General features: G+C 38.1%; 2 protein-coding genes across 2 annotated transcripts in view; both read right to left on the reverse strand.

Moving 5' to 3' along the window:
* The window catches only part of LOC307142961 (uncharacterized protein), a 91,194-nt gene extending 86,894 nt beyond the window's left edge, over positions 1 to 4,300 (reverse strand). The window contains exon 1 of the mRNA XM_079844185.1: positions 4,209 to 4,300. The gene's annotated coding sequence lies outside the window, so the exon portion shown is untranslated. The remainder of the gene's footprint in view (positions 1 to 4,208) is intronic.
* Positions 1 to 12,932, reverse strand: part of erc2 (ELKS/RAB6-interacting/CAST family member 2) — a gene marked incomplete at its 3' end in the record, with an annotated part of 77,015 nt that overhangs the window by 48,242 nt on the left and 15,841 nt on the right. The gene's annotated exons all lie outside the window — the stretch shown is intronic.

The following is a 12,932-nucleotide window of genomic DNA, read 5'->3' on the forward strand; positions in this document are numbered from 1 at the left end:
TGGCCTGTTTGACTCAGTGCTGCTGAATCTGATAGTGTGCTCCGTCTGCGTTCATTACCTCTTAAAGAATCGAATGCCGCTGTAGGGAATCTTCTGCGTTTACCGCAGGCACATTAGCAAATTAATCCAGCTCCTTAAACAGACACACACGTTCACGCACGACTGCAAACACACACAAAATCAAACACATGCTCTCATTTATCACAGATAAATGCCACGGATACAGCTTAGATATGCAGGACACACAAAAACAGAAGAAATGACAGTTTGGCTAATTCAATTTGTCGGCCGAATAAACTCTCGATTTCTACAGCTCTATTTCTATTGTTTTCACTCTTCCCAGAGTAGATTGTGTTTCCCTCAGGTCAGGAAGTTTGTTGAGGACACAGGATCCTTCTGTCTACCCTTCTCCTTCCCAATTCCTTCTCCTCTCCTCCTGCTCTTTCCGTCTCCAATCAATAATCTGTCTTGGCTGGCAAAGAATTCGAGGAAACGGTCCAATTATTCCATTTGCATAATTACAACAGTTTGCGAGGAACCACAATCCCCAGGGTTGCAAAATGCTGGCCAGAACAAACTCCATCCCTTATGGCCATATAGGAGATATATGAGGTTGTCCCATGCATTTAAAGGGACCGTTCACCGTCATCATTTACTAACCTTTACTAAAGTTACTAACAGTTACTGACTGCCTTTGGACAAGTAACAGCATTTTCATTTTCAAACGAACTGTCCCTTTAAGAGCATGAGGTTTGAGTAGAGGTAGCTGAGTCATTCAGAAGTGTTCAACTTTCATGTTGTGTGTGAGCGGCTCTCAGATGCACTGAAGCATAGGCATGCATGAATATGTATCCCATAAGGGAGCGAGTGATAAAAGGAGAGACGGCATCACACGGAGGAGAGCTGGCAGCCAGCAGGAATATTCCGAAGCATCCCGAGGCAGCCTGCATCACTTCCTCTCCCTCGCATTACTCATTACCCCCCATTATTATCACAAATGTTTCCGCATCATACATCCAAGAGAAACAATTTTTCAGTCAATTTGTCATACTGTGGTCAAATTCCTCTGCATATTGTATCTTGGTGTTTAAAACGAGGGGGAAATGTTTTCAAAAATGTGGAGTCTCAAGCAATTTAGAAAACTGTTATATTGGACGAATCCGGCAATTTACATAAGAAGATTTATGTACAAATGGTTTTACGATTTACAAATTAATATGTTGCGCAATATGAAGTTGATCTTCATATTATGAACTGTAATGATTAAACAGAGTTCTTGGTCTCAAAGTGAACAATCAAGCTAAATGTCCAAATCTTTACTTGCTGGCCAGAGCAAATTGCTCGCACACACACACACACACACACACACACGTCTGGTTCGCTATCTTTGTGGGCACTCTCCATTGAGGTAATGGTTTTTATACCGTACAAACTATATATTCTATCCCCTTACACTAACCCTACCCCTAAACCTACCCATCACACAAAACCTTCTGCATTTTTACATTGAAAAAACTCATTCTGTATGATTTATAAGCTTGTTTCTTCAGTTTTAGGTCCCCACGGTGACATGAGTCCCCATGGGTCTGTGTGCATTCATGTTGAAGTCCCCACTGGGATAGAAAAACATGAACACACACACACACGTAAGGTTTTCATGTTTTATGAGGACATTACATAGACTTGATTTGTATACTGTACAAACTGTATATTCTATCCCCTACCCCTAAACCTACCTATCACAGAAAACTTTCTGCATTCTTTAGATTTTCAAAAAAAAACACCACAGTGTGATTTATAAGCTGTTTTCCTCATGGGGACCAAAAAATATGAAAGATTTCAGATATTGCCATTTTTGTGGGGACATTTTGTCCCCATAACATAGGGTTTACCAGGACCACACACACACACACACACGCACACACACACATGTCCACCCCCATGACAGACGCTTCATCTTTCTGTTCAACATCCATCAGCTCATTCCAAATGTGGAAATATTTTTCTCTGGCTGTCAACCTCTAACTGAATGATTACACAGAAAGCCAAAACAACAACCGGAACATAAAAACATTGCATTCAGGTGATCAATTTTGTAGCATAGTCAACCCCCGTAGTCAAGTTTTACATTACTATTTTCCACCCTTTTATAAGTAAAATATATGAGATACGTCATTCAACATGATGGGATATGTTGCCGAATACTTATGTGAAAAGGTGGGTGTTCATATATGTGCGTGGTTATTGCATATTGTGAAAATTAAACATTAAACATTGAAGGTCAGAATTCACAAATGACAAGGATTGTGTAAAAAAAACAAATTTTAATTATCCATTTTAAATTAATTTTAGATCATGGCTTTTCAAAGTACGGTCCATGGAAATGTTTAGAGAAGTGTAAAAAACTAAAATACATATATATTTATAATATAATATTTTGGGCCCTATTTTAACGATCTGAAACGCAAGTGTCAAAGCGTGAAGCGCAAGTAACTTTGTGGGCGGGTCTCGGCGCTGTTGCTATTTTCCCGGCGGGATAAATGGCTCTTGCGCCCGGCGCAAATCTAAAATGGGTTGGTCTGAAGTAGCTTCATTATTCATAGGTGTGGTTTGGGCGTAACGTGAATAAACCAATCCGAGCGTCATCCAACATTCCCTTTAAAAGCAGGTGCGCAAGTTCCATTATGGATTGCTATTATTATGGCGTATTTACCAGGCGCACGCCAGGAGCGGTTCACAGCCGAGGAGACTGATGTTCTTGTAAGAGCAGTGAAAGACAGAGAAGTGAAGTTGTAATGTTGTACATTATGGTAAAGGTGATTTCACAGTCTTTTTTTTTTTTCAGTCTTTCAGTTTTTTCAGTTTTTCAGTCGATTTTTTTTCCTGGTTCTTGACGGACAAACCAATTTGTCAGATGTCCTTATATACATATATGTCTTGCCACTATTGGGCAAACAGGTCTTATCCTTAATTATTACAATTAGCCTGAATCATTTGTAAGCTAGATTTATGCCTATTTTTTCACATCTTCGTGGCACACCACAATGATTTCCGTCATCTCATGTGTTAATATTTTTTTAGTGTAACAATTTATGATTTGCAAAAATAACTGTTGCATCTGTGTAGATTACATGAGCAAAGTGTATGCGCGTTGTGCACGCTATACATTATGGTCAAGCTTGCGCCCTTAAAATAGCATAATGAACAACGCGCAACGCGCCACTGACTTTAGACTAGGTTTTTTCTGGTCAGTGGCGCAATTGTTTAATGGAACAGCAAAATAGCACCAGGGATTGTTTGCGCCGGAACACGCCTCCTTTTTTGCGCTGAACCGCCCAGGTAGCGCAAGTTCATTCACTAGTTTAGCGACGTGCTTCTGTGGAGGGAAAAGCGCGGGTGCAAAATAGGAATGACACATGCGTCGGTGTACAAAGTCAATTGCGCTGGGTGCAAGATAGGGCCCTCAAGATATATGTATGATATTAATTGTTCAAACTAACGTGGGTCTTTATACAAGAATCTAAAAGGTGCCTTTAAAACCTTTAAAAAAATTATGGGTTGTTTTAACCCAAATTTGGGTCAAAAATGGACAAACCCAACTGTTGGGTTAAAATTTTAATTGCATTTTAACCCCCCAAAAAGGTTTGTCCATATTTTACCCAAATTTGGGTTAAAACAACCCATAATTTTTAGAGTGTAAGATATTAAAGGCACCTTTTAGATTCTCTGGCACGAGGATAATCCTATTTGGGGGTCCTTGGCACCTAAATCATTGAAAGCATTATATATATAGATGCCTCGTTTGAACGCTCCAGTTGCAACCAAAATGCTGAAGGTCCAAATCAATGCAGTTTCAAGGCGTTTCGATGGGCTCCAGAGCACTAGCGTAGCTACACATTGACAGCTTGCCCATTCTGTCAAATCCAGGGAAATATTTATATATTTTTTATGATACTATTTTCTTTCAATAATTATTTTAAATGTGATTTATTTTGTCATGCATTAGAACTTTATTCTAATATTAATACGCCAGTAGTAATGTTATGTTCTTCTTCGCGGCAATATCCGGATTCGAATCCAACTAGCAGCGCCTTTTTTGTCATAAAAAAATGTCTAAACTGCCATTTATGACACATTTAAGAAATAAAAACGTCTTGACAAAGATGACAGGACACCATAACACTTTTGTCGTTTGAAAGTGAACTAACTGATAAGTGATATTATCAACATCTTCAATTCAAAACCCAGCCAACTCTGACTTGTTTAGAACAGAAATCAGCCATACAAGGTAAGCTATGGGCAGTGGCGCAAATAGTGGGTATGTGCTATATGGCGCATAGGGGAAATTTATTTATTTTTTGTTGGTATTTTCTATATATAGCTGCTGTTGTGCGTTTCTAAATAATGTCTGTATTTCCTCAATATTATATAACATTTTAGAGGACTAACAGGCTAGAGTAGGTGATGTGCCAAAAATGTGTCTCATCCACCAGAATATTGCACTATATTCATGTTGCACAACGTTCTTAACACATGCGCTTTGGTCAGAGTTGAATACATGCCTGCTTATTGCGATTAAAATCGCCATACACCATGTTTTTTAAATTTTTATGAGGTTATTTGCATCGATTTGATCAAAGTTTTGTGTTTTCATGAGGAAAAGTTTCATTGCAATACTGCCTAAATCTCATTATAATCGCATTGTGAGGGCGCGTGTTTATAAACGTATTCATTGAAAAGAGAATGATAAAGAAAAAGAGAGAGAAATATTTCATATGTGGATAGCCGAAGCCACTAAACACCTCAGGGATTATCACCACCACTGCATGTTTGGACACAACAAACACTCACACACGCACACACACACACACACACACACACCAGGGCTCAGCAGTACATGCTGAAGATCAATAACCACAATCTGTGCTGAGCAACTGTAGTTAATGTTCTTCCCCACAATCACCCACCGCACACACACATATATTTATGTATAGTCTTGTTATTCACAAAAACAGTGTCTAGAAGTGCATTTCTTCTCTCTTTCAATTCTCCACTTGTCTATCACAGTGTTGTTTTGCTAATCTGTCTTCTAATTCCCTCCGGCCACTATTTCCCCTCGCAAAAATGCTTTTCAGCCATCCATCCATTCCCATTTAGTTTCCTCCGCCGCTCTAGACTGGTAATCACGATGAATGCATGAGAAAAATCACTGATTAAAGAATCAGTTGTCTGTGCCTCGGAATTAGTTTTGAGCAATTTGTTCGAACAGGGAAAGAATGCGATCGAAGATCATTACTTTGTTAGCCGTGACAACAAGAAATGGAGGTCTCGTTCCTACCCATGATTCCCTTCTTTTGGCTTAGTCATGCCAGAAACGGTGCAAGGAGGCAGATCCCTCAATAAAAGATGGGAGAAATTGCAAATATGGTGCTTTAGGAATGGAAGACGTGCCTTTCAGGTACAAGAGCTAATCGCCTTGAGGCATCTTTTTGAGATAACATTATGACATCATTTTTTTACTGCTGGTTTGAAACATGTTATTGATGTAATGTAATGTAATTTACATGATGCATTTTTTACAGAAGGTTTAAAGAACAGCATTTATTTAAAATAGAAATATTTGTGATAATATGTCTTTACTATCAAGTGATCAATTGCATCCTTGTTGAATAAAAGTTCACTCAAAAGTCTTTTTTGTAAAAGCTTTACACATTTCAATTAATAGTAAAATTCCATCAAATTGAATTGAATAATCCTTACACGTTTTAATTGAATATAATCAATTATTCAATTACAATGTGTAAGTATTATTCAATACACTCTAAAAAAAAAAGGTTCTATATGGCACCAAAAATGGTTCTTGGCTTGTAATCATAGGGGAACCTTTTTTAGTGCTATATTGCACCAATTTTGGTGCTTCAGTGGTTCTTCAGAGGTTCTTCAGCGGTTCTTCAGTGGTTCTTTGACTAAGGTGCTATATAGTAGTTGTGTCAACAATAATCGATTCGGCGATGCATCGCAATGCGGGCATGCACGATTCAGCATCGATGCACGACATATTCGATTATGTCACCGTTTATTTTCTGGCCTTGAGTTGGACAATAAAGTTGTGAAGTTTCAATTACTTCCGGGGTCATAACAACAACAACAATCAAGGTGGCTGAAGCGGAGGGAGATGACCGCGATAGACGGGCAATTATGCACCCAAAGCTTGGAAAGCGGACATCTGGGCACATTTCGGATTCTACAAAGTTAATGGGAAACTAGACAAGACTTACGCGGTGTGTAAAGCTGCCACACTAAAATCAAGCATGTTGGCAATACAACTAACATCACGAACCATGTTGATCGTTGGCATCCTGAGTTGGCTTTAACAACAACAACACAAAAAGTCGACACATCCCAGCCAAGAATTGACGAGTCGCTAGTGTCAACGTTGCCACACAACTCCGAGAGAGCAAAGAGGATCACACGATCGGTGGCTAGTTTCATAGCGAAGGATCTACGACCCTATTCTGTGGTAGAAAATGCAGGGTTTCGTTTTTTTTAAAAATATATTTCAAATGGTTCTAAAGCAGAGAGAAGAGAAACATTTCTCATTCAAAGCACTGGAAGCAGTGATTTATGTTTTCTTTTTCAGGTTTGAAAATGCCATATCCAATACCCTGTACCCTTCAATTTTATTTTATTTAATGACATACATGTCAAAGATACAGGAGAGTGATAATACACACATATCTGCCAATAAAATCTGTTGTTCAATATCTGACTGCTCGTATTGCCTCATGACTGATTAAAAATTTCCCTTGTTGTGTGCAGTAGAATTTTGATGCATCACAATGCATCGTAGAATCGAATTGTATCGAATCGTTACCTGGTGAATCGTAATCGAATCGAATTGTGAGGGCAGTCCCAATGCACACCCCTCCTATATAGCACCTCTGAAGAACCGCTGAAGAACCACTGAAGCACCAAAATTGGTGCTATATAGCACTAAAAAAGGTTCCCTATATGATTATGAGCCAAGAACCATTTTAGTGCCATATGGAACCTTTTTTATAAAGAGTATAATGTGATGGAATTGTACTATTAATTGAAGTGCGTAAATCTTAAAAAAAAAAAAAAAAAAGGCTTGCATTTTTTGTGTGTAATTTCTTTAAAAAAGAAGGAATGACCCCAAACTTTTGAACAGTAGTGTAGGGTACACCATTTCATGAAATAATGAAAAAAATAAAAATATTCCTAATATTGTGTTGGTCTCCCTTTTGCTGCCAAAACAGCCCTGACCCGTCGAGGCATGGACTCCACTAGACCCCTGAAGGTGTGCTTGGGTATCTGGCACCAAGATGTTAGCAGCAGATCCTTTAAGTCCTGTAAGTTGCGAGGTGGGGCCTCCATGGATCGGACTTGTTTGTTCAGAACATCCCACAGATGCGCGATTGGATTTAGATCTGGGGAATATGGAGGCCAAGTCAACACCTTAAACTCATCGTTGTGCTCCTCAAACCATTCCTGAACCATGTTTGTTTTGTGGCAGAGCTCATTATCTGCTGAAAGAGCCACAGCCACCAGGGAATAGCGTTTCCATGAAAGGGTGTACATGGTCTGCAACAATGCTTAGGTAGGTGGTACATGTCAAAGTAACATCCACGTGGATGGCAGGACCTAAGGTTTCCCAGCAGAACATTGCCCAAAGCATCACACTGCCTCCGTCGGCTTACCGTCTTCCCATAGTGCATCCTGGTGCCATGTGTTCCCCAGGTAAGTGACGCACAAGCACCAGGCCATCCACGTGATGTAAAAGAAAACGTGATTCATCAGACCAGGCCACCTTCTTCCATTGCTCTGTGGTCCATGACAAAGTCACAGGTTCACCACTGTTCCTTCCTTGGAGCACTTTTGATAGACACTGACCACTGCGGACCGGGAACACCCCACAAGAGCTGCAGTCGTCTAGCCATCTCAATTTGGCCCTTCTCAAGCGCTTATTTTATTTAACGCTTACATTTTTCCTGCTTCTAACACATCAACTTTGAGGACAAAATGTTCACTTGCTGCCTAATATATCCCACCCACTAACAGGTGCCGTGATGAAGAGATAATCAGTGTTACTCACTTCACCTGTCATAATGTTATGCCTAATCGGTGTATAAGAGGTCTTCCAACTGATATCAGATTCTGCATCCTTACCCGAGAAACATATTTTAAAAACCAGATGTCACATATTTTGTCAGAGACTCCCTCACAAGATCAAGTAGTGTGACGGACTGAGCCACGCTGGTCTGGTTTAGCTTATATGCATCGACCGGATGGTTGAGTTTGGAAAGCTGTTGCATGTTAAGCTGGCGTAGAGACCCGCAAGCTTCCACACACCTCTGGATCGGATGCCAAACGGGCTCTGCAAAGAGTCATGTCTCAATTACAGCACATGCCCACGCTAGCACAGGATGAAATGAGCATGCTCGTTTAAATGCTAATATTCTGGTTGTATGGCATTAGATTACGGCCCTAGACGATTTATAATACCATGAAATGTCAGATTAGATTCTAATTACTATGGAACAGGCTAGATTGAACAAGATAGCATAATGCCAGCCAGAAAATACACTCCATATCATGGTACTCTGGTGGCACAGTGAGGGAAAGCCATTTTGTTTGTGATGCTAGTGGCAACAGAAAGGTGGTGACTGAAAAGTCAAAACAGCTTATTAATTCCAAGCATTAAACGCATCGAAATCTGGTCTTTCCATTAGCTTTCTCAGTCATGCTGAAACATGCTGTGTGGATCATTATTCTTCTCAATACCATCACGTTTAAACACAGACCATCAAATCTCGTTACTGTACAAATCAAAAACAAGTCAGCCCCCACTAATCCTTTTTGTATTGGCTTTCTTTCAGGCACCCGAGGGGCTGAGCAATTGAGAAAGCAGAAAAAAAAGGAGTCAGAGAAACGGAGGAGGCGACAGAGGGGAAGTGAAAAAGACCTCAAAAACAACCAACCACACTTGAGCTAAACTAGCCCACAGCGCCTGAGGACATTCTCACTCATCCGTTCACCTCACCTCTGAGTCTTGAGCTACAAAAGAGCCATTAGCACTGAGCACAACCCACCCAACAGATGCACCCGATCATCATTCATCAAAGCTGAACTATTAACATCAAGGGAAAGCATCAATCCAAGGGGAGAGGATCGTTTTAGTAGAACTAGACTGAGATCAAGAGGTTGCACAGTCTATTTAGATCAATACCACTTTTTCTCAACCCGCCGACCTAAAGGATTAACCAGACTTAAGGAAGGTCACAAGCAACATTATTACAACCCTTTTCAGATGTATTTTATTCATGCAAAGTACAATTTATTCTTAAAGGGAACAGACCCTTTAAAAAGCATCAAGCATCATAATGTGATGTGTGATAGTTTTTCCTAACCCTTCCTTAGCATTTTACTGCCCTGTATTTACACTGTGTCAGTAATATTACTATTTGTATGCAGGAAAGATTCATTAAATTAATCAAAAGTGACAGTAAAGACATTTATAATATGTAACTGGTAGCGTAAGCATTTTGAACTGCAGAGGCACTTTCAACACTTTTTCCATAAAGTGAATACAGAAGGCGATCGGCCGAAACTTTATATTACAACGTTTTAAATATGGATATTTTCTTACACAAACGCATCGATTCGCTTCAGAAGGCCTTTATTAACCTCCCGGAGCCGTGTGGAGCACGCTATTTGACGGAGAGATGCATTTTTATGGACTTCGAAAAAACTGCTGTTATAAAGCTTGGATTAGCCAGGACTTTTTTAATATATTCGTCTGAAAGAAGAATGTCATATACACCTAGGATGAACTGAGGGTGAGTAAATCATGGGCTAATTTTAATTTTTGGGTGAACTATCCCTTTAAGGTGTTTTTTTTCAGCAGGGTACAGAAGATTTACTCATCTTTTTTGTAAATAGTATGTGAACATTGCTATTACATGACCTCTAATGCATGCAAAAAAAAAATTTACAAAATGTGTCCTGCTATCTTCTCTGAAATAATTCGAATTTTTAAGTCAAGTCAAGTCACCTTTATTTATAAAGCACTTTTTACTATACAGATTGCTTCAAAGCAGCTTCACACAGTGTTAACAGGAACATAATGCAACAATGTTTGTTTTTTTCGGCTGTACAGCAAATCTATAAGAAAATACTGTCATAGTCCAGCTTAAGAAAAGTTCAGTGATGGTTCATTTATGTTGTAAAAAAGTTTATCTATACAACCGCTCTGAAAAAAAGTTAAGCTCTCATACAAAGTGTCAATGCAGGCAGATCAGTAATATTGTTAATATTAAAGGGATAATTCACCCAAAAATGAAAATTAGCCCCTGATTTACTCACCAATAAGACATCCTAGGTGTATATGACATTCTTCTTTCAGACGAATAAAATCGGAGTTATATTAAAAAAGTCCTGGCTCTTCCAATCTTTATAATGGCAGTGACTGTTGCTCTGTTTTTAAAGTCCATAAAAGTGCATCTGTTCGTCAAATAACGAGTTCCACGTGGCTCTGGGGGGTCAATAAAGGCCTTCTGAAGCGAATCGATGCGTTTGTGTAAGAAAAATATCCATATTTAAAATTTTATAAAGTAAAGTTCCAGCCGATCACCTTCTGTGGAAAAGTGTTGAAAGTGCCTTCTCACAATTCAAGATGCGTACGCGACGTCTGACGAGCGAACCTGGTCGCGTTTGTCTCTCGATCGGCAGAGGCACTTTCAACACTTTTTCAAGAGCTTTTTTAAATTGAATACAGAAGACGATCGGCCGAAACTTTACTTTATTAACCCCCTTGTGCGATCGGCTCTCTTTTTTTCTTTTCAGTGCCAAAGAGACTCAAATAACTCTGTCGTTTTTTATCCTTCAGGCAAGTGTTATACATCATTATAATCTGTTAAGTTTCTTTTTTTTGTGTGTGTACAGTCACAATAAAAACAAAATGTTTTGCTTTTTGCAAAATAAAGAAAACAAACATGATGCGCGATCTGCAGCCTCTCTCTCAAAGATGTTCATTCAGATAGTCTTCAGAAAAGGAACTCTAGCTTAGTGAATACTTGTCTCACAAACATGAGACATATGTCTAAAGAAACTGTGAGATTTCAGGTTTTAAACAATGTAAACCAAATCGAAAACAAATATTCTGTTTGAAAAGCGATACATGTCAGTCACACGCGAGCCACTTCATTAGTGCTAATGCGCCCACGCCCACAGATCACGCGTTCTATTGAGATTCAAATACTGACGATCCCTGCATCAACGCCCACACATCAACTCATACAAACACATCTAGTGAAGCACTGTAACGTTCAGCTACATCGTTTTGAGACGCGTTTGAGCAATAATCCTGGATTTATTCTCCTCATGCAAAGCTGTTCTTTTCTAAGAGAAAAGGACTCCGCCACTGATTGTAAGGTCAGTTTATTCTGTTAGCATCTGTGAATATTAAATGCAAAAAGACCGTTTCAATATGAATCCTGTTGCAACAAATGTCATACACGCAAGACTGTTGAGACAAGATTTATTTGGCTTGTTTTGGACAGATTAGAACGTGTAAAAGAGCCTAGTGTCACATCAATAAAGCTTTTATTCGCAAATGTCTGCTCATATGCTATAAATATAGTACCAGTCAAACGTATTTTGCTTCATATTGATGTTTAAATATTATAGCCTAATGGTATTTTTTTTTATTTAATATCAAAGTTTGTCAGAAATGATTCTGGAGTTTTGTTTTGTAGAAAGTGATTTTTTGTTTTGTTTTGTAGAAAGAGAATTGCTTTCTTTAAAGTGAATTTCATTTTGTATAAATTGTATCTTGTATTGTTGTATTATTTATTATTTAATTTTTTTAACATGAGACTACTTTTAAAAACTAGTTTCTAGTCTAAATATTTGAACATTCTTAAATCAAGATGCATTTACTAGATAAGTACAATTTTCAACAAAATAAGAAGAGCATTTTTTTAAAGGGTAGTCAAATCTTTTGATAATTTAAAATATAATTGGCCTTTGTTGACTACATTCTAAATAAATGATTCTGGAGTTTTGTTTTGTAGAAAGTGAATTGCTTTCTTTAAAGTGAATTTCGTTTTGTATAAATTGTATCTTAATTTTGATTATTTTTTTTAGCATGAGACTACTTTCAAATACATAAAAAAATAGTACAAAAAAATTTTTTTTTAAATGCTCTTAGTAATTTTTGTCTTGTTTCTGGTCTAAATATTTAAACATTCTTAAATCAATATGTATTTACTAGATAAGTACAATTTCAACTAAATAAGAATTTTTTTTTGCTCTCTCAGTCAGGTATGAAGCTCATTCATTAATCAGCTCATTGTGCAGCTCATTATGTGGGCTATTATGTTCTTTTGTCCTCTCAGGTGATACTCATCATTATTCATTAGATATCACGCCTCCTCGCATACTGGCTTTGTGAAGAAAAACTGTCTTACAACTTTTAAATCAGTGTATTGTTTTATGTGAATGAGTAGGCTCAATGATTCTCACATTAGTTTGAAGCAAAAACTCAAAGCAAATACACCCTGGAGTCAAAAGTCTTGTGAACACATATCTATTGTGTGTTTTAGGCATTCATTTTTAAAACATTATTATTATTATTATTTTCAAAAATCATGCATAAACATTTTTCTCTTAAAAATACAAGCATGTATATACATGTTGCTTAGATATTATGGTAGCCCAGTTTGTGCTGAATACAGTGTAATTACACTTTTGCCATTAATGTGTTTATAAGCAACTGAAAAAAAAACACAAATGTAAGAGCATGTCAAAACTTCTAAAGGGCCCCAAAACAGCTCTGACTCCTAGGGGTTAAGTTTTAAATATGGATATTTTTCTTACACAAACGCATCAATTCGCTTCAGAAGGCCTTT

This window comes from Gobio gobio (assembly GCF_949357685.1).
Source record: "Gobio gobio genome assembly, chromosome: 19".
Taxonomy (NCBI): Eukaryota; Metazoa; Chordata; class Actinopteri; order Cypriniformes; family Gobionidae; genus Gobio; species Gobio gobio.